This window comes from Leptonychotes weddellii, chromosome 7 (assembly GCF_054177405.1).
Source record: "Leptonychotes weddellii isolate Sample4059 chromosome 7, ASM5417740v2, whole genome shotgun sequence".
NCBI lineage: Eukaryota > Metazoa > Chordata > Mammalia > Carnivora > Phocidae > Leptonychotes > Leptonychotes weddellii.
In genome coordinates, this window is record NC_138375.1 from 31,904,064 (window position 1) to 31,931,646 (window position 27,583).

Sequence of the window (27,583 nt, forward strand, 5' to 3'; positions counted from 1 at the left end):
AAGATGTTATTACCTAGGATATGTAAATAATTTCTCCAAATCAACATAAAAATAGCAAAACAAGTGAAAAAATATGCAAAGGGTATAACAGGCAATTCATAGGAGAGGAACAAGCAATAAACTTGAGAACTAATGTGCTACTTCACGAATAACCAGAGTATGCATAAAAACAAAAGAGAGATATTATTCTAAAACTATTAGATTGTCAAAAATTGAAAAAAATTTTTAAAGATTTTTATTGAAAATTTTTTTTATTAAATATCACTGAGGATGGCAGAAATGAGAACTATCATATGCTACTAATTGGTAAGAAAAAAACTATTTGGAGAGGTTTTGACAATATCTAGTAATGCTGAAAATGTGCATATCCTTTGAAACCCACACATTTCACTTAACATATGCTCTTGAGAAACTCTTGCACTTATGTCTAAGGAGATGTGTACAGGAATGTTTATTGCAATGATGCTTGTGTTGGTGAACAACTGAAATCAACCTAACTGTTCATTCATTGTTTTAAAAATTTATCTGTGTTGATGTTTATTTCTTGTAACTATTGTAGAGTATTCCACAGTATGAGTATATCTCAATTAATTTATTCATTCTTCTTTCAATTAATTTATGAAGTGGGGAAGGAGAATAGGATCAAGATCACAGGAATTACCATTGTTTTACCATTACTTCTTAAAAATAAGGGATTTGAGAAAAGTGTGAAAAAAGGTTAAGATTTAATAAAGCTGGATAAAGGGGTTAGATGAGTAGCTTCTTGAGGCCTTCTCATTCCTAAGATCTTAATTATCCAATATCATTCAAACTGTACCCTCTTCTCAGAAGTCTATCTAAGGCATTTAACTATGACTCTTGGGTAACTTTGTATGACTTAGTAACTCTCCAATTATACTGTGTCCATTTGCATATTCTATATCAATTTGGACTTGGTGATTCATTATTTTCTAGGTCTTTTAGTCAAAGAATTATAGAGCTAGAAAAACCTACTTTTTCCTATTAATAAAATAAGATTGAGACCTCGAATATTTTCATGCATATGTGCCTTGGCTATCAAGCTAGATAATAACTATTTTCAGAATGAGGGACTTGCTGTTGTTTTTTCTTTCCTTTATATTCTAGGTCTCTCATGCTTTCCATAGTGTTATGCACATTATGTAACAAAACTGGTTGACTAGGTGGCTAGAGAGGACCAGTTCTGAGAGGAAAATTCTTGGGTGGTGAGGGTGCAGACTGCTACCAGAGGAAAACCCTAAGTCAGGCATGATGTCTGGGGAAAGGGGGAAAGATACATGAAGAAATAAGAGTCATGGAATAGAACTGTGACCTGAGGCTTAAAGCATTTTAGGAAAATCAGACAGGGAGACTGTTAAGGGAGACTTTCTCTAATATTAGCTCTGCATTTTCTGCCATCCATTCAGCCCTGGATTAATCGTTAAGCAAAATAAGCAGGTGCACCAAGGGAAGGGGTTGAGTTTCTCCCCACTCCAGCTTTTATGCCCTTTACTCTTTCACTGCTTCTCTTGACGTTAGTCCATTTTTTGTATTACCTTCATCTGCCATAATTTACTTTAATATGTTATTATTAAACATTTTCTTTGTCATTGTGAGTGACTTACGTTTGGGTTGAAGGTGTTGTCAGATAACACATTTATTTCTATCTCATGGCTTGAGAGTTTCACTTATATCCAGTGTAAACATAGCTGGTGAGTCCGGCTAGCATTTAATTTGCCAGCTGATTAGTATATATGATCCTTAAGCTCTTCCTCTTGAGCCGTGGCTGAGAGGGCACCGTTTTTGGACTGTGCTGAGGGCATCATTTGGTCTTAATGGAGGCTTGCATTTAGTCATTAATTCATCTCCAGTGTTTGGAAAACCAGGCAATTATGCTGGCACTGAAAATACATGTTGGAAAAGACTCACCCTTGCTCCTTTCCAAGTTTATTATATCCTAGGGGCCAGGCTGATAAGAGGAGTCACAATAAGATGTATTCATATTGCTGTAGTCTGTTTAGTCAGTACTCAGTCATGGATCAGACTATGTGTGGTAGCAACATTGACCCAAATGTCTTCTTTCCAACAGACTTGATGCTACAGCAAATCAGAAAGTGAAACTTAAAAAAAAAAAGTTTTATTGAGGAAAAAAACCCCTACAATATACACTAGGCCACAGTTATTTACAAACATATATATTTCAACTTTTCTATTTGGAGCAGCAGTTCTCAAACCATAATTGTCTAATTCCATCTTCTGTCATGTATGCATCCTCCTTGCAACCAAAGGTAATTATCTCTGAGTACATGAACCTAAAATTTGGATTAGGAGTGCCTAAAACCACTCTGGAAGTGCTGAAACCACAATACAAGAAAGAATGAGCACAATACCAGTGTGGGTTGTTAGGCATAAACAGCAAGATCAGAATAGAAACATGAATCAGTAGCTGTAAATAAGATCTGTTCTAACTTTGTTACAATTGATAGAAGTCCATCAATTCACATCTAATCTAATTGTTTGAAAGAACAGTTTAGAATTTTTTATCTTTAAAGCTAGGCCTGGGTTATGATGGTGAGTGTGGAGGAGAGGTCTTTTTTGGGATTTCTTGGAAACCAATATCTTTATTTTTAAATGTAAACCCTTTATCCAAATACACAAAGTCTTGAGCTGTAATAAAAGGTCAGTCTGATCATTTTAAGTCATCCAATACTTTCCATTTATCAGGAGAGGTCGAGGTAAGTATGATCCTTGCAGAATGAGGAGAATGGGCCTCAGAGATATTCTGCGACTTGCCTAAGATTGCACAGCTTTTTAGTGATAGAGTGAGGAGTGAGCCTAATTTTTTCAGATGTGCCTAAGGAACAACCATATCCGAAGCCTGGGTCCTAGAGGCGGGGCCCTGGGCTATTCACATCTTAGTATTGGTTAGGGACCAGTCATAAATAAAGCCAACAGCAAAAATTTTAATGTAGGGAATTTAATACAGAATATTAGCTATGGGTTAGAAGAGCTTGAAATAGCAACTTGGGGAAGTTGAGGAAACTCCAAGGTAAGCACCTGCAGAAATCCACCCTTACTCAGAGGGCTGGAGGGGAGATAGGAGGAACTGAGGCCATGTGGTGGGAATGGGAACCTTGTAGGAGGGAGCCTTTAATGGGGGACAAAAAGCGGGACTACTGAAGATGTTTCTGGGAGACTGAGGGGAATATTAGATTCTTCTTCCAATAGCCTATAAAACGAGCTCAGTGGTAAGCCAGTTTGTAAGAGAGTGGGAGTCCATCCCCCTTGGAACATAGTAGAGCATGAAGAGATCAAGGGCTGGGTCTGAGGGAAATGAACATCATGCCTTTTCCAATGGAGTATCTCTATGTCTAATCTCACATGTGTGCTTTGTATCTTAAGGAGGTTTTATTGAAGAAGGGATTCTATATTCAAAAAAACCCCAAAAGTTTAAAATTCACTATACTAGACCAACTCACTTTTAAGAAAATATACCTCTAGTATAGCATTTCTATGTACCAAAGTACTTTTGGTTGTGTTCCTTCTTAGAATGATGAAATTGTTTATAATTTAAAATGAAGAAATTGAAGCTCAGAGTAATTAATAGACTTCCCCCATAAGACATGGCTAGAAGGCTCAGCTGCCAGGACCAGAAATCTGAGTCTTGGGCTTCAAATTTGCTAGAGCCACCATTTCTAAATTGTGTACAAAGGCATTTTGTGGTCCTGCAGCAGATGTATAGGGACATAACTAAATATTTTAAAAATTCAAGGGAAATACAGTAACATCTTTTGGACTCTACATGAACTACTAACAGTTTAAACATTAGATTGTTATGTTCCATTTGTTAATGTTGTATCTTTGTGAGGCTGGGTTTTCTATGATAAAAAGCAAGGACTGTGTGAAAATCATTTTGGAACAGGAAATGATGTAGCAGTGTTCTCTGACTCCAAGGTTTGAGGTGTTGTGTTGTGCTCAACAGGCATTGAGTTGTTAGGAAATAAGTACTTACAAATGGTTAGATACTAACCACTGAATAAATAGAACTGTTAGGTATTTCTTTTACCTTAGGGTGTGCTGTGAAAAAATTACTGTGATATTAAGAACACTGTAAACTGAGAAAGCATCTCTGCTCCGGTGACATTACCCATTAGTATCCAAAAGCATTAACATTAATAAGCTGAGATTGTGGGTGGAGAGAACTCTCAATTGCCTGGACTGTTCTTCAAGAATCTACAGCCTGTGACCACCACCTTTGTTTGCTTTTATATGAAGAGTGACGCAGGCTACAGTGGAGTTTAGCAATTGAAAGCCAAGGTCATCCTTATAAAGAAAAGAAAGCTATGTGCTTCCTTAGACTGTTCTTAACTTGGGCCTCAAGTCAGTGAGTGGAAATTCTGGAAGATAACCTGCTAGTTTATCAAACTCTGAAAGACCACATGCAAGACCAACATGGCACATCATTTCTAACACCTTCTATCAGGGCTTGCTCTTATCTCAACCAGTCTTTGCTGTGTGCTCACTTGGGAAGCTTAACTGTGCAATAAGGTTGCCATCTCTTTAATTGTCACTCAGATATTAGTTTTTTTCCCTTCCAAAATGTAATTCTTGAAATGATTTTTATATCTTGAACACTTCATCCTTATCTCTGTGTACAGACCTCTAGAATGTGCCTTATAATGAAAACTACACCTGACAATAAATTCTGCAAGAACCATAGACATCTTAAAAGGGCAAAGAAAATAGGGATTGAAATATGTAAGGGATGTTATTTTAAACAAAAATGAGTGAAACTGACATCTCATGACATTATAGAGTGGTGGGATATTTTGTACCTTGGAAACTAGAGAAATTAAAATCTCAAGATCAAAAGATGAGAGATAGAAATCGAAAGAGTTCAATATTCTACGAATGTATGAAAAAATTTTCTTGTGGTGAGTTAGGATGGAACTAGAATTCCTAATAATTGCAACAAAAATACTCCCTTGAAGATTTTTAAATGTACAATACAGGTGCTATGTCTTTATAAGTGTGAAAACATTCTCAGCCCTAGTTACTAATCAGAATCTTTCATGGAACTTTAAAGAAAATGCAGAGGTCAGGGTTCTGCACGAGACCTACTGAAGGCCCTGAGCTAAGGCTCTTGAATCCATATTTCAAAAAATACTTGATGGACAGCTACTGAGTTAAGAGATTACTGAGTTAGATGCAGTCTGGTTTAGAACTACAGACCAGTAGCATTGGTATAACCTGGGAGCTTGTTAGAAATGCAGAATCTTAGGTCCCACCCTAGAACTACTACATTAGAATCTGTAATTCAGCAAGATTCCTAGTGATTTGTTTTCAAGTTCCAGAAGCGTGGTCTGGGTGAGACAAACCATACTGGGATTCAGGGTTCTTGTATGCCAGAGCTCTGTTACTTACCAGCTTATACAAGCTATTTATCCTCTGTGAGTCTATTTCTCCAGCTAAAGGAGCAGCTATAATTATACCTATCCAGCTTACCCTAGGACTGTTGTAAGGATATGAAATGGAATATGGAAAATATGTGGAAGTACTTCAAAAGATTAAAAGTGCACTGTTTATATAAATTGATACTCTAATGTGGTCAATAGAAGCACAGATTTGTAGAGCTACTTGGCTCTTCAATTTATTCCACCTCTATATTTTGAGCCACATCCTTGATTGCTACATGGTTAAACCCCACTCACATTTGCTTAACCTCCTACTAAAAATGCCCAAAGGTAGCATTACTTTTTTTCTTACATTTTTAAGTCATAAGGAAGTAAGAAATTCAAGTGAAAGAATAGCTCATTTAGTATCCGTGGAGTATCTGGTAATATGCTGCATATATGAATGTAACTCTATGTATGGAATTTTGCGAATTAAGGATTTCAGTAAAGCCACCTTGGCATTATGAGTCCTATAGTCTCTTGGGTCATGGATAATTAATGTTTGATTCATGGTTTCTTGATTAATGGGTCATCTTCTTGTGATAAGCTGCTCTGTGCCGTTAGGTGATTTTAGTACTGGAGCTCTGTCATTTGTGTCTAGGAAATTAAACTACAAGAGTATAATCTTTAGAACTTGTCTGGGCCCTGTTCTCCAACCTCCTTTGCTCCATTGTGACACCTGATGCCATTTGGAATCTCCTTTTTGTGCCACATTTTTACCCCTAGCTCCTCCTAACCCTCCTCCTACCCCTACCCCCAAAACACACCTATAAGATATCCTTCTCTGTGAAGCTTAGCATTCCCTAAATATAAGCCTAGATTTGTCTCTAACTCCACTCCTCACTTGTGACTACTGAGTCAGCTGTAATCCCAAGATTCTCTTCTGTTATGTCTGTGTGTGGGTCAGAGTATCTCTGCTTGTACTTGATGTTCTGCAGTATGTTTCTGGGTACTTGCAGTGCTGGATGCTAATTCTAATAAAGCTTTTCTTTGTCTCTTCTCCCATACCTTTGATTTTCTTTTTTCTCTTTCTTCTCTCTCTCTTTCTGGTTTTTTGTTTGTTTTATTTTTGTATTTTCCCCACCTGAAGTTGCATAATACATTCCTTGCTCCCTGTACACTCAGCTTATCCTTTCTGTTGTTTCTCCTCTCCTTCAGCCCATTCCCTGCTGCAGCTGCTGCTGCTGCTGCTGCTTCTGCTGCTGCTGCTGCTTCTGCTTCTTCTTCTTCTTCTTCCTTCTTCTTCCTTCTTCTCCTTCTCCTCCTCCTCCTCTTTCCTCCTCCTTCTCCTACTACTGTGCTCATTTACCATCTTTTGAGCTTAGATTCACTGTGTTTCCCTTCCAGTTAATGTCTACCTCTAATTTAAGTTTGTGTATTTTCTGGCCATCTGTTACTATGGGCAGACATGGAGCAAATAAAGTGTTTGACCTCACCATTGATAAGTTTCTCACTGTCATTTCCTGGATAGTGGAGGACACTATTGAACTCCACTAGGAGTTCATTGTCATTCTGGAGGGTATACGTCCTTGAGTGCAAATAGGAAGTCAGTAATGAGGAAATAAAACCAATCGAGGTTACATGATGTTTCTTTGAAGATTTGTCAAAAAAGTAGGACCAATGAGTCAGTCATCCAATAGGACTTTGATAAACTGCAAAAATGCTTTTTGTTTATACCTCCGTATGGTCTCTATTACACGTAGGTTTACACACAGGATACGCATATGGTATTTCTAGCCGAGATTTCATTTATATATGTACAAACTCAGATTATAGTTTACAAATCTTACTTTTTAGTTACATAGCCACAGGCTGATAGCAACCAATGGTGTCAGCTTACAACTCAAATGGTAACAAATTATTATTTATATCATTTGATTTAAATTTCTGTTGGCAAAATTTCATGAGGTCCTTGTGACACATGTTATTCTCTGTCTTCTTAGTGCTTAGAGGGAGTAGGAAATCCAAGCAGCAATCATAATAAGTATCAATTACTGAAAGATTTGAGAATTGAAATTAAAATAATGTAATAAAAGGCAGGTACATGCCTAGAATCCCACAAGGTTTTGGCCACTTGCATTTGCATTTTATTTTAAAGTGTGAGTAGCTTTTGTGCAGCTATTTCCCAGAAATGTTTTAATACTAAAATGTGCCAACTAGTCAAGCTCTCAAATTCTCACTGTCTATGACCTTACAGTCCATCTTTCATGTGTATGGGGATTTTTCTTTCTATTGTTGTGTTGTTGTTGTTGTTCTTCTTCTCTTCTTTCTTCCTCCCTTCCTCTTTTTTCTTCTTTCCTCCTCTTTCTCTTCTTCTTCCTTCTTCCTTCTTCTTTTCTGGACTCAATTGGTGTAGCTTATCTCAACCATCTCTATCTCCTGGTCATCACATCCTGGTAGAGTTTCCTCCTACGTGGAACAGAGATAACTGTGTAACCCGTAGATTATTGTGGAAGTGATGGAATGTGACTTCTGAAGCTAGTTGATAAGACAGTGTGGCTTTCCTCTTCTGAAGCTAGGTGATAAGACATTGTGGTTTCCTTATATGACTTGCTTTGGGGAAAGCCAGCTGCCATTTTGTAAGGACACTCAAGAAGCCCTATGGAAAAACCTGTGGCAAGGACCTGATGCTTCCTGCTGACAACCAGCAAGGAACTGAGGCCTCTTGCCAGTAAGCATGAAAGAGTGAGCAATTTTGGAAGCCAATCCCCGACCCCAGCCAAGCACTGAGATGACTGCAGTCATCTTGCCTGTAATCTCATGAGAGAACCTGAGCCAGAACCACTCAGTGAAGCTACCCCTGAATTTCTGGCCCACCAAACTGTAAGAAAATAAATGTTTGTTATTTAAAGCAGCCAGGTTTAGGAGTAATTCATTATATAGCAGTATATAACTAAAGCATATATACTCTACCACCAATGGGAAGATCTCTGATCCAAATGATGTTAAACTAATACAAGTCCCAAATCAACCTGCTAAAGAAATTAGATCTAGTTTATATGTTTATGTGTCTCAAATAAAATCACTTTTCCTTCATTTTATATATGAAGATAATTTAAGTTAAAAATAAGTGATAATGCTATAAATTGAATAGGGGAAGAATTTAAAAGTCTTAAATACAGAGGCCATTATTTGAAGGCCTTAATAATAGAAATAGTTATTCTATCTCAAAATAACCAGAAATTAATAATATCCATTTGGGTTGGCAATTTTTATATATATTAAAGAAACTAGAATAACATAATTAAGTGCCACTTGCCAATTTTTTCCAGTTCTGTGTAAAGTTAACTGAACATATAAAACATATTTTCTCCTGCTGTTGACTTTTTATTGTCCTGGGCCTGTAGTAAATGTAAGGCTGCTTTGCTTAAGGGTATAATTTTGTGCAGGAAACCACAATAAGGTCTGGGAATAATTGCCACAAAGACTAAGATTAAAAGATAAAGTTAGCAAAAATCTTTTGACATTTCTATCAAAGTCTGTACTCTAGAAGAAAAATTCCAGTTATTTCTTCAATGATGAAATCATTATTAGAGGAAATGCTGTTGCAGATTTCATTTTTTTGTATAGTCCAGCAAATTTTCTACCTTCATATTTGTTCTTACTTTAGAAAAAATTTAGAATATTGAATCTTTTTGGAGCCAAGTCCCATTTAATTTTAGAATGAAGTAGCCATATCCTTAAGAGAGAAAAAAGTTCAGATTTCCAGTTTTCTGTAGCTTTAAATATGTTTATCATGCTTGCCCCTTCCCCCAGTCCTATCACAAAATCAATCTCCTCATTCCATTTTTCTTAATGACATTAGGGGAAATAAAATAAATTTGGTCCAATTTGTCGTTATTATGGAAAGATTCTGGTTCTTTCCTGGGGTGTCACAGAGTGGCCCTGAAGGCAGCCCTGCATTGGTTTTTGTGATCCTAGACCTCCCTAAGTCGAGGTCCTTGGGGTCCAGAGAGAGCATATACATCCCAAGGGTGCATCTTTTTGCATTTCACTCTAGAATGCTGAAGTTAGTGTAAGGATTTTTGTAATGTACCTAAAAGTGGTCTGTAGTTAACAGCTTTAACTCAACTGTGCTGGAGATCTTTGAGGAATTATGCTATGGTCTTTTCCCCATCTGTATCTTTAGCTCAGTATAACCCCCTAGTCAAAGTGGGGAATGTACTCTTCCTGCACTCTCCTAGACAGCTTGCTCCTTACCCCCTACATGCCTGGTCTTGGGACAGTTCCCTAGAACACCATCAACACTTTTATTTGGAGGTTTTATTAGAAAGATTGCAGGGAGGCAAGATCCAAAGACAGCTCCTGTGGCTAGTTTCTTATCAGAAAACTGTCCCTGGATATGGCAAAACACGTTAATGTGAGAGAAATAGGAGGGAAGAGAGTCTGATTTCACAGTAAAAACAAAGCATTGTTCTTTCCCCCAAATATTTATTGGGCATATTACAGGCATGGAGCTCATGCCACATGCAGAGAAGGCATTTTAAGACTTATTTTAAGTAGACATTCAACTTCCTGAACTAATACAGACATAAATGGTAAATAAGAATGCAGTATATTAAGGCGTTTTTTGTTTGTTTTTTTTCAGAGGAGCCCTCAGCCTTTATTGTGAAATTATTACAAGAAAGATATATCATGCTGTTAATATGCAACATCAATGACAAAGATCCACACTATTGGGAGGCTTTGATTCATGTGGTTTCTATTTCAACATGTGAATCCATAGTTATTTGAATAGGTCTGCAAGTAAATGATGACTTGATCACCATCTTGAAAATTCACTTTCCTTGTTCTGACTTTGTACAGAACAGTGTTGGTGTTGAATAGAGAAATAGCAAACAGTAATTTCAGCTGGTTGAATTCCAAAGCTCTGTTTTCCACAGACACATAAAATTAGTTGAGAGTAGCCAACATTCTGGCCTGTACTGCAGTCTGGGTGTGCTGTGTAGGCTTCTGTTACTACATCCCGTCTGCAAACCAGGTGCACAAAACATTGTAAGGAAGTGAAGTCTGGTTGCTGGTAATTAATGGAGTTATTTGGTGAATGAAAGTCAAAGCAGTAGCAATATATTATGCTGGAGAGTGTTAGAGAAGTTTTCCTGAAGCTAGAATGGAATCTTGCAAATGAAAGCTTCTAATCTCAGTGAACTGGGATATTCTTGCACTTATTAAAATTCAATTTCTGATTATCAACCCTTGCTTAAAGAAGAGGGGAGAGGAAAAAAGATTTTTATGGGGTGGATAAAATGTTCTCTATAAAGCAAATATGGCAAAACTACTCATTGTGATGAACTGTGAAAATAATGGCCCACTAAACATCTTACTGTGCTTAAGGGCTAAATTTAAGGCTGTGTCACCTCTCTCTTCTCAAACTGTGTGTCCTCTGGCTAAGCATGGTTCATGATTGGTGCTGGAATCTAGATTTCATCTTCTCCCATATTTGGTACAGTCTCTAGATACAGTCATGACTTAAATGATGTTTAAGGATGGAAATGTGACTGCTTATTTGGAAAAAATGGAAAGGAGCAGTAGTAGAAGTCATAGATGACAGATAATCATGATGTATGCTGAATAACCATGAATAAATAATTTCTATTTTATAAAAAGGGAAATATCCTACAAACTATTGAGAATTTTTGGAGGGTTTATAGATCATGTGTTCATATAATAACTCTAAGCTACTTATTTCAAAGAAAATTGAGGGATAATAATCCCATTAATGCAAGAAAGTTATCCTATTTGCATCCAAAGTCAAATTGCTAAAGAGGAAATAAAAGCAAAAGCAAAGCAAAACAAGAAAATAACTTTTTTACCTATTAAAAAACTGTCATCTTTTTTTATATATTAAATGTGGAGTCAGATTTCCAGCTCTTTTGGATAGACAGCAATCAATTAACAAGTACCTATCAGTCACTGCTAGGTCTTCAACATTGGACCAGACTGAGCTACTGTGATTTGTAACAGAATCATCTGGGCAGTTTATAAATGCAGATGGTGATAAGGCACTAGAATCTTGTTGCTAACCCAGTTTGAGTTTCATTATTCTGGAAGCGTTATCCTAAAGAAGTGAAACATCTAAGTCTTTCTGCAAAAGGGGAGGAGATTACTGTATAGTTCAGGAGACTAGGCCTTTACACAGAAAATAAAAGCAAATAATTGATGACAATTGTAATTCTCCTCAGATAACAAGTACTACTTCTTATATTTGGACTGAGGCAGTATGTTGATGATTAAAATTCGGTTGATCAGTTAGAAATGACATATCACTTGCCTAGACTACTGATGGTAAATTTTTTTTTCTTGGTGGTAGGCTCTTTTTGAATTTGATGGCTATTTGAAACTTTTGCAAAAAGAGTATGTTTTAAATTATAGGTAGTTGAAAAATGAAAATGATTCCAACTACATACCTTCAAATTATGATGCATATAAAATATATACAACCAAAATCGTATAGATATCTACTTTTAAACATGTTTTCTTAGAGAAAGTTGAGGCATAGTTCTTTGGTTTCCTTGATGGGTGACAATTGAAGCTAAAAATGTTGATAAAATTACCCATGGGTAGTGTTTAGAAAACAAAGAAGAATGGAAGAAGAGCAACACTGAAAGACACAAACAGAGGGGAGAATGAAAGAAGAAAAGCTCATGAAGGAGAATAAGAGGCAATAGCCAAAGAGAAGAGATGCCAAAAGTATTATGACAGGAATGGGGGGGAATGTATTTTCAAGGACAGTGTGAGCAATATTGCTAAGTGTTATTGAGGTCAGGTAAGGTAAAGAGGGCAACCATGTGGTTGACTATTTTAAGAGAAGTAGTAAAGTTCTCAGGACTTCAGGAAGTCATGGATCTATAAGACTAGAAATTATGGTTTTTTGTTTTTTTGTATATGGATTTTGTAGTTCTCTGGGATAATAGCAAGGCTCAGTATGTAAAAGGTGACTGATCAGGAGTCATTTGTCCCAGGTGAGTGAGTTTTTAGGAGGTGATAGATGATCCTACTAAGTAAAAGTGGCAGATTGGTTCTGACATGCAGGATTAAGTCCAGAGGTGCCACAATTGTGCTCTCACATTTTACAATGATCATCACAGAAAAAAATGCTATTAAATCAATATGCCATGTAACATTTATCAGAAAGAAAATTATAGAGTATTTCATATTATCTGTTATTAAGTGACTTGAATAGTGACATAATTTAGAAATGTTCTAAGATCTAAAGATCTAAGGAAGTGACTTAATACTGGCTACACATTATAGTCATTCAGGGAAGTAAAAAAGCAAGCAAACAAACAAACAAACAAAACACCAAAAAAAAACAAAAACAAAAACAAAAGAAATTCTTGGCAACAACCCAATCCAGTTGGATTTTAAAAGCCCCCTGAGACTTCTGGCTTCAGCTCTGACATATAAAGAGCTTAGAAGTCATCATTCCTGTCCTTATAACAAGTAAAGATCAGAACAAACTAAAAATCACTGATTTTTGTTGAACCTACCAGAAGACTGAAATCATAGGGAAAACCACTCTCCCCAAATGTAGAGAGATTGATGAATCCAGACAGTTACAGCCAAGCAGGGTAAAAATATTTATATCTATATCTATATCTATATCTATATCTATATCTATATCTATACACACACACACACACACACCTAGGAATATCTTATTCAAACTGCAGAAAATCAAAGGCTAAGAGAAAATTTTGAGGGAATGAAAAAGAGGGAGGGGCGCCTGGGTGGCTCAGATGGTTAGGTGTCTGCCTTCGGCTCAGATCATGATCCCAGGGTCCTGGGATTGAGCCCCGCATCGGGCTCCCTGCCCCGCAGGAAGCCTGCTTCTCCCTCTTCCACTCCCCCTGCTTGTGTTCCCTCTCTTGCTGTGTCACTCTCTGTCAAATAAGTAAATAAAATCTTTAAAAAAAAAAAAAAGAGGGAATGAAACCCCTTACCTATAGAGAAACAGGATAAGAATTACAGCAGACTTCTCATCAGAAATCATGCAAGCAAGGAGAAAGTGGACTGAGTTATTTAAAGTATTGAAAGAAAGACTCAGTAACCTAGAATTCTATATCCAGCAAAATTATCCTTCAGTAGTGGAGAAATGAAAGTCACTTAAATGTTTTATTTTTTTATCATTATTTTAAAAAATATTTTATTTATTTGAGAGAGAGAGCACGCATGAGCAGAGGGAAGGAGAAAAGGGAGAGGGAGAAGCAGACCCCCCACCAAGCAGTGAGACCAATGTGGGACTCAATCCCAGGACCCCGAGATCATGACCTGTGCTGAAGGCAGACACTTAACCGACTGAGCCATGCAGGTGCCCTTTAAATATTTTAAATTAAAATATTTTTAATTGAGAACCCCTGGTTAAGATAAAGGTGGCTTAGATTGCATGAACATATAGAATGATTCTTATGAATAGTTTTAGTCAAAATTTATTAACTTAAAATACACTCCTTTGTCTTTCACTAACCACTAAGGATGAATCTGGCTTTATGAACCCAGTTTTTTTCCCTCGCCTTCCTTTTTAAAAATTTTTAAAAATTTATTTTTATTTAAAAATTTTAGAAAAAATTTTCCAGGCCCTGTGTCCCCAGGACCTGAAACTGAGAGCCATGAGTCAGTCAGTCCTATGCCGCTGGAGCTGCTGTAGCACTGGGATGGAGCCTGTTAGCTACAGCCAGACTAACAAGCCATCAACAGTGCCTCCTTTCCTTGAGAACCTTCCTACCTAACAAAGAGAAAGAAAGAGAAGGTGGAGAACAAGGCTGATTTAAGACTCAGAGAAGAATTTTTAATATGTTTTCTTTCTCTCACTTTTTTTTTGAGAGAAATTAGAATAAAATTATAGGCGGCATTTGAGGGAAACTTATGGACAAAGAAAGGGGGTTTTTAAATAAGTGTTTCTTTGGAATATATCACCTAATGGTGTTTGGATGATGTACCTTTTATTGCTCTGTGTTTTGTCTCTGCTCTAACACTAGACCGGTGGGTTATGGCTTCAAAAAGTAGTAGAGACATCTTCCACAAGGATTCTCATAAGATTTTCTTCAAGTTTGTCGAAACCATCATATGCTCATTAAGATTTCTATAATCATACAGTTGATGTGGTTGGAAGTTTTTAAACTATGAATTGTGATAGGTTCAGGGAGGCTTCTACTTGTTTTGGCAAGGGCATGGCAAAAATCTGTCTTGGGAATGGCTGCTTCACATTACTTGATATATGGTCTGCAGCATATATAGTGCTAGATTAATTTGACCACAGAAAGATGTCAGTAGATTACTCAAAGTATTTCTAGAAAAATGGACAGTTTTGAAAAATTATCTTACAAGGGGGAACATATTTTTATCTGGATCCAGTTTTTGTACAAGTTTATCTGAAAGCTAAAAATGTGCCTTGAGCTTCAGTGGGTCAGAAATAGAACAATTTCAGCAACCAGTCAAGCATTGTTTCTTTCCGTTCCCCTTTTATTCTCCTTTATTCGATTTTATTTTTCTCCTAATGAGAAGATAGTATATGGGTTGTAGGATTATGGAAGGCATTGGGCGTATTTACCTTCAGGATTTGTAACTGATTTGGGCTTCTTTTTGCTTTTCTTTTGGAGGAAGAGATTGGGGAGACAAAAAACTGAACTCATTACCTGGTGATAAAGCTTTCTCTGACTTTTTCTTTGCCTTAGCCATATAAAGCAGAAGTCCTGCACAGGCTGGTAAGCTAATGACAGGCTGAGGGATGGGGTCTTCTGGCAGAGTGGTATAGTGCTAGAGTGAAATATTTTGTGGTCATTGAGCCCTTAATCCGATGAAAATTCTTTCTCCCATCACTCACTGTATGGAGTTGGAGGAATCTAGAAAATCTGGCCATTTGCTCATTCCTTCTGCATAGGATTAAATCATGAATAGTGATAACAACTAACCATTTTGAAAGTACGCACACAAACACACACACAACCTTATTTAATCTTTAAAAACTGTTAAATTATATAATTGATATAAACCAAAGGATACATATGTAAATTATGTAAATTATAATTATAAAATGCTCAGGTATGAAACCAAAGTCACTGAAGGCTCATGTGCTACTCTCCTATCACAATCCCTTGCTTTTCCAACAACCTCTGTGCTGAACATTGTTTATCATTACCTTGTCATAAAAAATAGTTTCCGACTGCATATGAATCCCTAAACAGTTGAGCTTTATAAAAATGTTATCATATTATATATAGTCTTCTGGGTCTTATTTTATCAATATTATACTTCTACAATTCATTCATGGTTTTGCATGTAGTTGTAAATTTATTCTATAGAATTTTATTGAGTATAACATAATTTATTCATTTTTCTAATGCTGAAGCACATTTCAGTTTCTATTGTTTTGCAATTATAAATAATTCTGCTCTGAAGTTTCTTGTATAAATCTTCTGGTGAACTTATACAAACATTTCTCTAGGAGTGGAGTTCCTATGACGTAAAAGGCATAAAAATGTTTAAGACATAAAAATCTTTCATTTACATGATAGTGCCCAATTATTTTGCAAAATGATCGTAACAATTTACTTTCCCACGAGTAACGTATATGAGTTCCTGTTGATCCACATTACCCTCTAATACTTGGTAGTATCTGACTTCTTAGTTTTTCCAATGTAGTGGATATAAAATGGTATCTCACTGTAGTCTTAGTTTGAATTTATGTGATTACTGATGCTGTGCATTTTCTTTTCTATTTATTCACATTTATAGTCCCTCTTTTGTAGAATGTCTTTTATTTGCTTATTTTTCTATTACTTATCTTTTACTTACCAATTTATAGTCTCTTATATTATAACTATACTAATTCCTTTGTGCTACAAGTAACTTTTCTCAGTTTAGTCTATAGTTTTACTTTGTTTTTTGATAACAGAAATTTTTTTCCCTATTTCATTGAGAATTAATTACCATACATCACTGTATAACTTTAAGATATACAGCATGATGGTTTGATTTATGTATATTGTGAAATGATTACCACAATAGGTTCAGCTAATATCCATCTTCCCATATAGATACAATAAACAGAAAAGGAAGAAGAAAAAAAAGAAAAACATTCTTCTTGTGATGAGAACTCTTAGGATTTATTCTCTCTTTTTTAAAGATTTTATTTATTTATTTGAGAGACAGTGCACACAAGGGAAGAGGCAGAGGGAGAAAGAAGGAGAGGGGGAGGGAGAGAATCTCAAGTAGACTCTGTGCTGAGTGCAGAGCCTGATGCAGGGCTGGATCTCATCACCCCGAGATCATGACCTGAGCTAAAATGGAGTCGGATGCTTAACCGACTGAGCTACCCAGGCATCCCAGGACTTACTCTCTTTAACAACTTTTCTATATACCATACAGAAATGTTAGCTATAGTCATCATGTTGTACATTACAACCCTAGCATTTATTTATCTTAAAACTAGAAGTTTGTATCTATGACCACCTTCCTTCAATTCTCCCTCTCTTCACCCTCCAACTCTAGTAACCACAAGTCTGATCTCCTTTTCTGTGAGGTGTTTTGTTTTGTTTTGGTTTGGTTTTTTTAGATTCCATATATAAGTGAGATCATACAGTATTTGCCTCTCTCTAACTTATTTCACTCAGCATAATGTCTTTAGGGTCCATCCATGCTGTTACAAGTGGTAAGATTTCCTTTTTATGGCTGAATTGAATTCCATTTATGTATATATATTACAATTTCTTTATCCATTTATCCATCAGTGGACATTCAGATAGCTTCCATGTCTTGGCTACTGTAAAAAAATGCTGCTGTGAACATGGGGGTGCAGATAGCTTTTGGAGTTAGTGTTTTCATTTCCTTTGGATATATTCCCAAAAGTGGAATGAACCATATGGTAGTTCCATTTTTAATTTTTTAAGGATCCTTCATCCTATATTCCAAGAGGCTGTACCAATTTACAACCACACCAGTAGTGCACAAAGATTCTCTCTTCTTCATATCCATGCCATCATTTGTTATCTCTTGTCTTTTTTTATGATTGCCATTCTAACATGTGTGAGTGATATCTCATTGTGGTTTTAATTTGTATTTCCATAATGAGTAGTGATGTTGAACATCTTTACATATACCTGTTGGCCTTTCATATATCTTCTTTGGAGAAATATCAGTTCAGGTCCTTTGCTCATTTTCAAATTGGGTTATTTTTAATTTTAGGGTTTTTTTTTCCGCTATTGAGTTGTATGAGTTATTTATATATTTTGGATATTAACCCCTTATCAAGTATATGGTTTGCAAATATTTTTTTGCATTCTTTAGGTTGTCTTTTAAGTTTGTTGATGGCTTCTTTTGCTGTATTAACAGAAAGTCTTAATTTTAATGTAATTTAATCAACCTACTTTTGAAAATCATCCTTTTTTTCTTGCACTTAATTTAATACACTCTTTCCTATTTCAAGGTCATGGGTATTCTACTTTCGTTTCTTAAATTTTAAAGTTTTCCTTCCACATGTCTTTCTCTTTTTCTTTCTTTCTTTCTTTCTTTCTTAAAAATTCTTTTTGTTAACATATAAAAAGACTCAACCTTTCTTCAGGGAATTATAACCCATTTCTTTCATTTGTCTCATATTCTCATATCCTCATAGGTATGGGTTCGTTTCTGGTCTCTCAGTTTAGTTACATTAGTTAGTTTGTCTATCCCATGCCCTCAATACTATCTTAATTATTATAGCTTTACAATAAGCATTGATGTTTCATGGGGGCTTATCACACCATCTTCTTTTTTTAAATTTTTTAAATTAACATATAATGTATTATTTGTTTCAGGGGTACAGGTCTGTGATTTATCAGTCTTACACAATTCACAGCCCTCACCATAACACATACCCTTCCCAATGTCTATCACCCAGCCACTCCATCCCGCCCCCTCTCCAGCAACCCTCAGTTTGTTTCCTATGATTAAGGGTCTCTTATGGTTTGTCTCCCTCTCTGGTTTCATCTTGTTTCATTTTTTCCTCTCTTCCTGTATGATTCTCTGCCTTGTTTCTTAAATTCTGCATATCAGTGAGATCATATGATAATTGTCTTTCTCTGATTGACTTATTTCGCTTGGCATAATTACCCTCCATTTCCATCCATGTCATCCAAATGGCAAGATCTCATCTTTTTGATGCCTGCATAATATTCCTGTGTGTGTGTGTGTGTGTGTGTGTGTGTGTGTGTGTGTACCACATCTTTATCCATTCATCTGTTGTCACACCATCTTCTTATCCTTCTTTAGAAATACTTTCAATTCTTCCACATAAACTTAGAATCAACTTATCAAATTCTTTGTAAAACCCTATTACAATTTAGATTTAAATTAAATAAATCCAAAAAGTCAATTTGAGAAGTGACATCTTTAAAACATTGAGGATTCCTACCTATGGTGCAAATGGTGTTAGTTTACATGAAATTACTGATTTTAAAGTATGTTCAGTAGAATGGACTTGATATACCAAACATTCAAGAGAGAAATATCAGTTCTACACAAACTCTTTGAGACCGCGGAAGAGGAGTGAAAACTTCTAGATTCATTTTATAAAGTCAGAACCTTTTTTTTTTTTAAGATTTTATTTATTTATTTGTCAGAGAGAGAGAGAGACAGCACACAAGAGGGAGAAGCAGCCTCCCTGCTGAGCAAAGAGCCCAATGTGGGACTCGAACCCAGAACCCTGGGATCATTACCTGAGCCGAAGGCCGATGCTTAACTGACTGAGCCATCCAGGTGCCCAAGTCAGAACCTTTTAACAAAACCAGACAAAGACATTACAGGAAAAGAAAACCATAGGCTGGTATTTCTCATGAAAACATATACAAAGATCCTTAGTAAAATATAATCAGATTAGGATCAACAATTTTAAGAAAATGTTATGACACCAAAGTTGAATGGGATTTATCCTTGAAAAATAAGGCTCGTTCCATACTCAAAATCAATGCAATCAGGATATCAATAATTAAAGAAGAAAATCCATATGATCTTATTTATACAGAAGAAGCTTTTGACAAAATTCAACATCATTCATGATGAAATTCTTGACAAATTAGAAATTAAAGATTATTTTCTCAACCCAAAAAAAGGTCTTCTCCCCTCCTCCCCACCCCCCAAATTAATTAACATAATACTTCATTGAGAAAGACTGAATTCTTTTCCCTTAAGATTGGGAGAGAGGAAAGTATGCTCACTCTCCTCTCACTTCAATTTTGCATTATGTTGGAAGTCTTAACCAGTGCAACAAGGGAAGTAAATAGGTAAATAAATAAATTCCATGCAGATTGGAGAGAAAGGAGTAAAACGTACTCTGTTTATAGATGGCATGATTGTCTATGAAGAGTGTACACAGAACCTACAAAAAAGATATTAGATTTAAAAATTGAGTTTAGCAAGGTCAGAGGATACTAGGTCAAAATGTAAAAGTCAGTTGTATTGCTATATACTAGTAGGAACAATTTGAAATTGAACAGAAATCTACAGTGGAGTTTAATGACTGGACGCTCATTAATTTGGTAAAGTTAACTTATTTTTCCACATATAGGATGTCATTAAAAAAGCCTGGTCAAGATTTTCAGAGCCCTTCAAAGAAATTAATTTATTCATTGGTTTGGACTTCTCATGGTTCATCATAATCTTGGTATTATTTCAAATCTCTGATGATGTACTCACAACTCAGCAGTTGTTATATGCAACACAGATTGACAAGAACTGTTGTTTTCAACAGTACATCTGAAATAGCTTTGGTTGAGTTCAAATAATTTGTGGACAGAAAAGGCATGTGATCTGCATCATGGCATCTCATCACCCAACAACGTATGCTTAATAAGTTATAAGGAGGGGACAAAAAAAAAGATTTCCTGAATAAGCCTGTTGAAGGTGACAGTTGAAAAGACCTTCAGATCTCTTGGAACCCAACGTGTCACTGTGAATTTCATAAAAAAAAAATGTCTTTCTGAATTGCTTACAGGGTGAACCTATTTATAGATACTAACTTGCAAGTGAAGGATAAATGTGGTCTGGATATGGTTCAGCTTTTATTTACTTTTAACTTAAATGTTAGATTTTCTTCAAAACACTGACTTGAAGCATGGTAGATTCCTATTTCCTTAATATAGATTTTTTGGCCTATGTTTTATAAGGCACATTATATAATACGGCACTGTTATGTTCGTAAGCTGCCAAGGTGTTTCTTCCTAGCAGACTTGATGATAGATGTACCATTATGTGTGTCTCCACCAGAGCTACAAGGCATTGAACATTTTTTCTCTGCCACATGTCTGCAAGACCCTCAAAAAAGGAAATAATTATTTTCAGGCCACCACAGTGACCTAAGTAAAAACATCTGGTATTTCTGTAACCAGTATCGTAGAAAGGTAGATACACTAAAAGCGACCCATTTGTGGGTTAAGTCGTTATTTTAGAGGGCCATTATATATTCCATAAGGATATGATTTTTATTTTTCTATATACATTTGTTCATTTGTTCAAATATTTGTCTCAAATATTCTGAAGATGTTTGAGAAGGTGGTATGTATCAGACAGTGAACCAAGATACTTAAATAATTGTGTAGGAAGCAAAGTGAAGCAAATTGTATGGGATTATTTCTAAGAACTTGTCAGTCCAGAAGAAACAAAATCTTCAAATACAGAGGCAATAAAGTACTCAGTTCTCTAAATACAAGTAAGATTACCTTTTCATTCTGCTGTCTGAGAGAGAATCTGTATAAAAGACGGTTGTCATCACATGGCCTAAAACTATCACTGTTCTATGACTGAATGTTATGCACAATTTTATTTCCTACTTCTCTGTTTCAGATAAGAGTACCAAATTAAATATCTAAAACATTTAAAATATGAAATGTTGCCAGAAAGGTAAAAGGATATGTTAGCTCCTGCTGTTCTGTTCTGTCAAAGTAACTTTAAAATGTACTTGAGCTGGAAGAAAGTGAGATGGACCATAAAGGCTTGTATCAGATCCTTGTTACCCTCTGCAGGGGTAACATCGTTTCAGAAACAAGAGAAAGTGAGGATTCAGTAAAGTGGACTTTATGGCAGCATTGGTATTCATGTCCTTGAGTTCCGTTTACACAAAGGAAAAACAGGGTAAAAAAGCCCAGAAATATTTTGTGGGTAGCTTGTATAGTTCAAAACCAGTTTATTTGCTTTGGTGGCTAATTCTTTGTAAGCAAATTCTCATGTTTTTCCAGCCACAGTGGCCACACCATTGTTCAGAGAAGTACACTTTCTGTATTATGATATTAATAAGTAGGAGTGAATTGTTACCACAAATGTGGAAAAGAGGGAAAAACTTAAACATATTTCTTTTATATGAATGATACCATTGGAAAAAGAATTTTATAAAATCAGAGGCAAGACTTAGGACACATAAAAGGCATCTATTAGTTTTTACAAGCTTGTTTTGAGCTCACAATTTAAGTTTGGGGGTCTAGTCAGCTGAGTGCATTTTTTAAAACCTGCAATCTGGTGATCTCCATTCAGATGAAAACAATAGAAATATATGTAAGTCCTTATAGGTTTTTACAGATGAATTTAAGTATTTGAACCATCTAGCAGATTTAAGGGAAAATATCACTTTGATCTTATTTCTTTAGACTGAAGGCTCTGTGTGGCCAAAGGGGATGCATCTAAACTCCCCGAAGCCTTGTAATAGTTATGGGAACATATTCCTGTTGAGTTCATTGCATCTGCAGTAAAACAGTATTTGAATCAGCTTGAGTGGTGCCTTAGATTTCCCATAACCCAACAGCAGTTTTGCATTTCTTAAAACACAGAATATGAGGTCACTGTATCAAATTATATGGTTTCATTGATAATGAGAAGAAATTTTAGGACTCTAAAAACATCTTACCTAAGCTTATCTTATCTAAGATTAGATAATTATGTATTTCTTTTACCTCATGCCAGAGGACACACCAGGGGATCAGAGAAGGAGGGGTAGCAAAGAGACAAATGGAAGAGGCAACCCACTATGGGGTAATCAGTATGATGGAGTATAATGGGAGTTGAGGAGTGAGCTACAACTTGTAGCACAGAGTAGTCAGCACGATGAAGTATGGATCTCAGGAGTACAGTTCTTGTTTTGGGAAGATATTCTGTCTCTGTGAACACAGAATCCTCAGATTTAACATTAGATATTATAGGACCTAACTTGCAAGATCATGTAAAGTCATAGAATATTGCTTGATCCTAAGGTTGGAACACAGTTGGTTCCCAATAATATCTGGCTTCTCTGCTTCCTACTATAGCATTTATTATTCAGTATGGGAATTCTATTTTAAGCATAGTGGATTTTGAGGTCCTTGAGGAACGAACCATTTCTCATTCATGTTTATACTCTCAGCACCTTATCACACCTGGTGATGATGGAATTCAAAAATATTCAATGGAAATAATAGAATTTTTTGTGTACAGAAAGCTCATGAGAGGAAATATTTCAAAAATAAACATGTTAAAAGTTACCTAACTATTAGTGGTAGCACTAAATAGTAGTCGTGCTGGTAGAAGAAGAAATGGTTTTCAAATGTGGTGTAGGATTTGGAAGTCAGGGGAGTGTGGTTCAGGAGAGTTCCTTATCAGTTGCTACAGATGTTCATTAGTTCCCAGTTAACGGCTCTGTAAGAATCAAAGACGCACTTGATTCTTCAGATCCTGCTTGCTCCAAGGAGCCTCTGCAAGCACTCTAGGTCAAATGAACTCTTTCCCCTCCCCCACATGCTGCCATCTTCACAGTCAAAGTGATGGTCAGTGACAGTCCAGATCACAGAGTTGGTTGTTACTGTGTACCAAGCACTGTCTCAGGCCTTGAGGACAGAGCTGAGTAAGACAGCCAAGGTCCTTGTTGCCATGCCACATGTATTCTAGTTGGGGTACCAACATTGGCGTGAGAACCTGATTCACTTTTAAAATTCCGTTTCACATGTATAAATCTTGTCTCCATTTCTTTTGTTCCCAGCAAGACCACTAGTTCCATTAAAATAGAAAATTGTCATATACTTCCTTCACAGCATTATCCTTGCTAGGAACAAATGTCTAAAAAGCAAAACCAAACAGAAACTAGTGACTGGGATGAGATGGCAGGTTCTCCATTTGCTGCTCTCAGTCCTACCACTCTTTGTGCCCCTTAAATCAATTTTGGGAAATAGAAATGGGTTATCTAAGCATATTCCTAAATAGAAATGGTTGGAGAACCTCTTAAAAGAGAAGCGGTTAATCATAAGACAAAAATACTTACCGTCACATCCACAGTAGGTGCTCACCTGACACTTGCCCCCAAATAGTGGGTTGTCTTAATTTTGGTCAAAGGTGGACTGTCTTGTATTCACCTCATATCACAGTGTGAGAGAGGTTACAAGAAAGATAACATTTTTGAATTCTAAATAGTGAATGGAATTGATTAGATGATATTCCAAACCTATGGGTCCTAATTATTCTGCAAGCTATTGAGATGCAGCTGAATTATGTTTTCCCCTGGGATTCACAGGCCCAAGTTATGATGGGATGGCTTATAGCTGGATTTCTGAATTCATTTTATAGACTACTCATCTATGGTAAGAATGTCCAGTACAAACATAAAAACACAAAGTTATATGCTAACTATCAAAGTTACTTGGTAACTTGAAATAATAAAATTAGTAAAATTCTTTACCGAATTTGGAAAAAACACCAGCATTATAAAATAAAATCTTAAAAATCCAAGAAGTATTTAAAATTAATTAAATTACTTCAGTGGGAATTATTATAGAACATGCAGAAGATTAGATTTGGTCCAACTCATAGGATTTGCTTCCTTATGCAGGTGTGTGTGTGTAAATTGCTTTAATTGACACACAAAGGAAGATCACAGGGTGAAGTAACAAAACACTTTCTTTAACAAGATGTATTGACATAATATGAGAAAGTACAAAGAATATTGTTTCTTCAGTATCTATACTCATATTATCAAATATTAAATAAAATCAATAACTAATTCCATATCTAGCTTTAATTGGTAGTTTTCAGTAATTTGGAGTGAAATACAAAACATTCAAAAATTTGAAAAAATGACTAGAATCAGACTTAAAAAGAACTGTTTCACAAAATTAAACATAAGGAAGATATCAAATGGGTTAGTATTTTGGGAAGAGGATATAAGGATGGCCAGTTTGAAGAACCTTCAATGCAACACATCAGCACATCACATTAAGTCCTCCAGGCAAGGGAGAGCTAGAGCTCTAGTCTCTATTTCCTTATAATATCCCTTTACTCATGGGATAACATACTGTGTTTTTAAAATACCTAAGTTATTCATTAGGGAAGGAACTCTGGAGGGTGAGGGTAAAGCTTGATGTTCTTGTAACAGAACTGAAATGCTAGTTCAACTCCTTGTATAGAATGACTAGTGTCTTAGAGAAGGCAAACCCAGTAATTCCTCAAAGTAACGGGAAACATTCCCTGCAAAAGGAAGCAGGCGATGAAGTACCCAGAGCTTTTCCAGCCTTCCTTATAGCCTAGGGGAAGAATTTGAATGTTGGGAGTAGGAGGATAGAATTTGAAACATTTCTGCCTCTCGTGTGCAGAACTGATCTTTTATGTCTAGAAAAATGTGTAGAGCATAAAGTTGAAAATACTATATACATACCCTTCTAAAATAGTATGTTTCTATTATTAAACTCTACAGACATAGATGAATAAAAATGTCTAAAACCTGGGAAATGGTGCACTCTTTCAAGGGGAAGCAAATCGAAAACCAAAACAAAATGGGAAGTTCTAAGAAATAATCTTATATTCTGCATTTTATGGAGGGCAAGGGCTCACCAAGAAAGTTGCTTTGGTTTCAGGAAACTTCCTGATGTGATCATACTTGGGTAAGTAAAAATACTTAATTTTGTGTCTGCATAATTCTATTGACTTGATTCTTTTATTTCTTTCCTGGAAATTATTTATTTTTTACTATCCTTATTGGAATGGTGAATTAAACATTTTCTTCTTTATTCAAACTATTAAGTGGAAAAACCCAAATGGGATTATCTCAAATAGTTAATATATATTTATGAAAATAGTCATCCTAAAAATACATAGAAAATTTATACTGGTAAAAATATAAATGTTCACAAATGTTAAAGGTGTAAAGAACAAACAAAAGAGTCTGTTGACTACACCATTAATTTTATTTTAACATATATCTTTAATAAGAAAAATATCCATTGGCTTCTTGACTCTGTGGATATTGTTAAAACATAAAAAGATTATCTGAAAATATTACTTTTTTTAATCTGCAGATTTTTTTTAATTTTATTTTTAAATTTTATTATGTTATGTTAATCACCATACATTGCATCATTAGTTTTTGATGTAGTGTTCCATGATTCATTGTTTGCGTATAACACCCTATGCTCCATACAATACGTGCCCTCTTTAATACCCATCACCAGGCTCACCCATCCCCCCATCCCCCTCCCCTCTAGAACCCTCAGTTTGTTTCTCAGTGTCCATAGTCTCTCATGGTCCGTCTCCCCCTCCGATTTTCCCCCCTTCATTTTTCCCTTCCTACTATTTTTTTAACATATAATGTATTATTTGTTTGAAAATATTACTTTTAAATAATAGCTTTCTACATGATTTTTATCTGTTCAAAGAATAATGAGGAAGAGTGATAAAGTGGAATACGATTGTGTGAAAAGGGGAAGGAGGAAATGATTGTAAGTATCTGCCATAATGGGTTAATGTCTATATGAGAAAAGATGATTTTTTGATATGTAGAGTCCAAGAAATCATGGACCCAGAAACTGGTGGAGGAATTAATAACAGAACTGCATATTTAAAGACCTGGAGGCACAAAGGTCATGGCACATTCATAAACCTGAAATAAGTTCACTATGGCTGGAACCTATGTTTAATTTAACAAAACATTAGGGGTCCTTCTATAGTGGATGTAGAGCAGACAATTACAACTGATCTGTGGTCATGATTTTTAAATATTTCTGTGATCTGTAACTACAGAGCTGTTAAATAATGATTAGTAAATCTAATTTTAAATTGCCTATCAAACAGTTCGAGAAATTTAAGAGCAAGCTAATGTTATGGGAGCATTACTCTAATTAGAAGCAAATATTCTTATAGATTCAGCTCAAATGATAAAAAAAAATTGGAGTTAAATAAGAAGCATACCATTCTACTTTGTTTCTAAAGAATCAGCACAACCCTAAAAGATATATAGCAACACTTTCCAAATAACATGGGTTTGGTTTTCAAAATTCTTGGTACCTTCAGAAAAATAGTACGATCTTGTTGTAATACTATTCATGATTTGATAGAATTCACATAATGCTATTTGATTATTCTTTATTCATTTATTTAAGAAACAGTTACTGAAGACATACCTTATGCTAAGAATGACCTACAAACCTATGAAATACTCATCTTTATTAACTAACTTTTACTTTCATGAGTATTAATGGTAACAATGTTACCATTTCACACTACCAGGTCACTAAAAAATTTTTTTAAAGTTCTAAAAATACAATGTGTTGGTGAGGATGTGTTGGAATGGGAACATCATGCAAGTGTAACGATTACCATTACTGTGAACAACCATTTCATATTACCTGGTAAGGTAATAAATGCACACATACCATCAATCCTGCTCCTAGGTAGGCGTGTATACTAGACAATGTGTTATAGCAGCAAAAACTACAAAACAAAATAAGCAAACAAAACCTAGATTCTTTAATACTAGAATAATTAATTACTGGTATCTTTATAAAACTACAAAAATAGGGGCGCCTGGGTGGCTCAGATGGTTAAGCATCTGCCTTTGGTTCAGGTCATGATCCCAGGGTCCTGGGATCAAGTCCTGCATCAGGCTCCCTGCTCAGTGCAGAGCCTGCTTCTCCCTCTCCCACTCCCCCTGCTTGTGTTCCCTCTCTTGCTGTCTCTCTCTCTCTCTCTCTGTCAAATAAATAAATAAAATCTTTAAAAAATAAAATAAAACTACAAAAATAAATATGAATTAACTGTAGCCAATTTTTCAATATGGATGAGTCTCAAACCTACATTTGGGAAAAATTTACAAAATACATACAGTTTGGTTTCTTTCATATAAGGTTCAAAAGTAAGTTAAACTAAACAGTAAGTTG

The 27,583-nt window shown here is 35.6% G+C and overlaps 1 long non-coding RNA gene and 1 other non-coding gene across 2 annotated transcripts in view; one reads left to right on the forward strand and one right to left on the reverse strand.

The window, feature by feature from the left end:
• The window catches only part of LOC145722574 (uncharacterized), a 365,423-nt gene that overhangs the window by 327,913 nt on the left and 9,927 nt on the right, over positions 1-27,583 (forward strand). The gene's annotated exons all lie outside the window — the stretch shown is intronic.
• On the reverse strand, positions 14,030-14,152 carry LOC145722787 (small nucleolar RNA SNORA54). Its single transcript, XR_014147323.1, has one exon. It is a non-coding gene; the product is annotated as a small nucleolar RNA SNORA54 (small nucleolar RNA).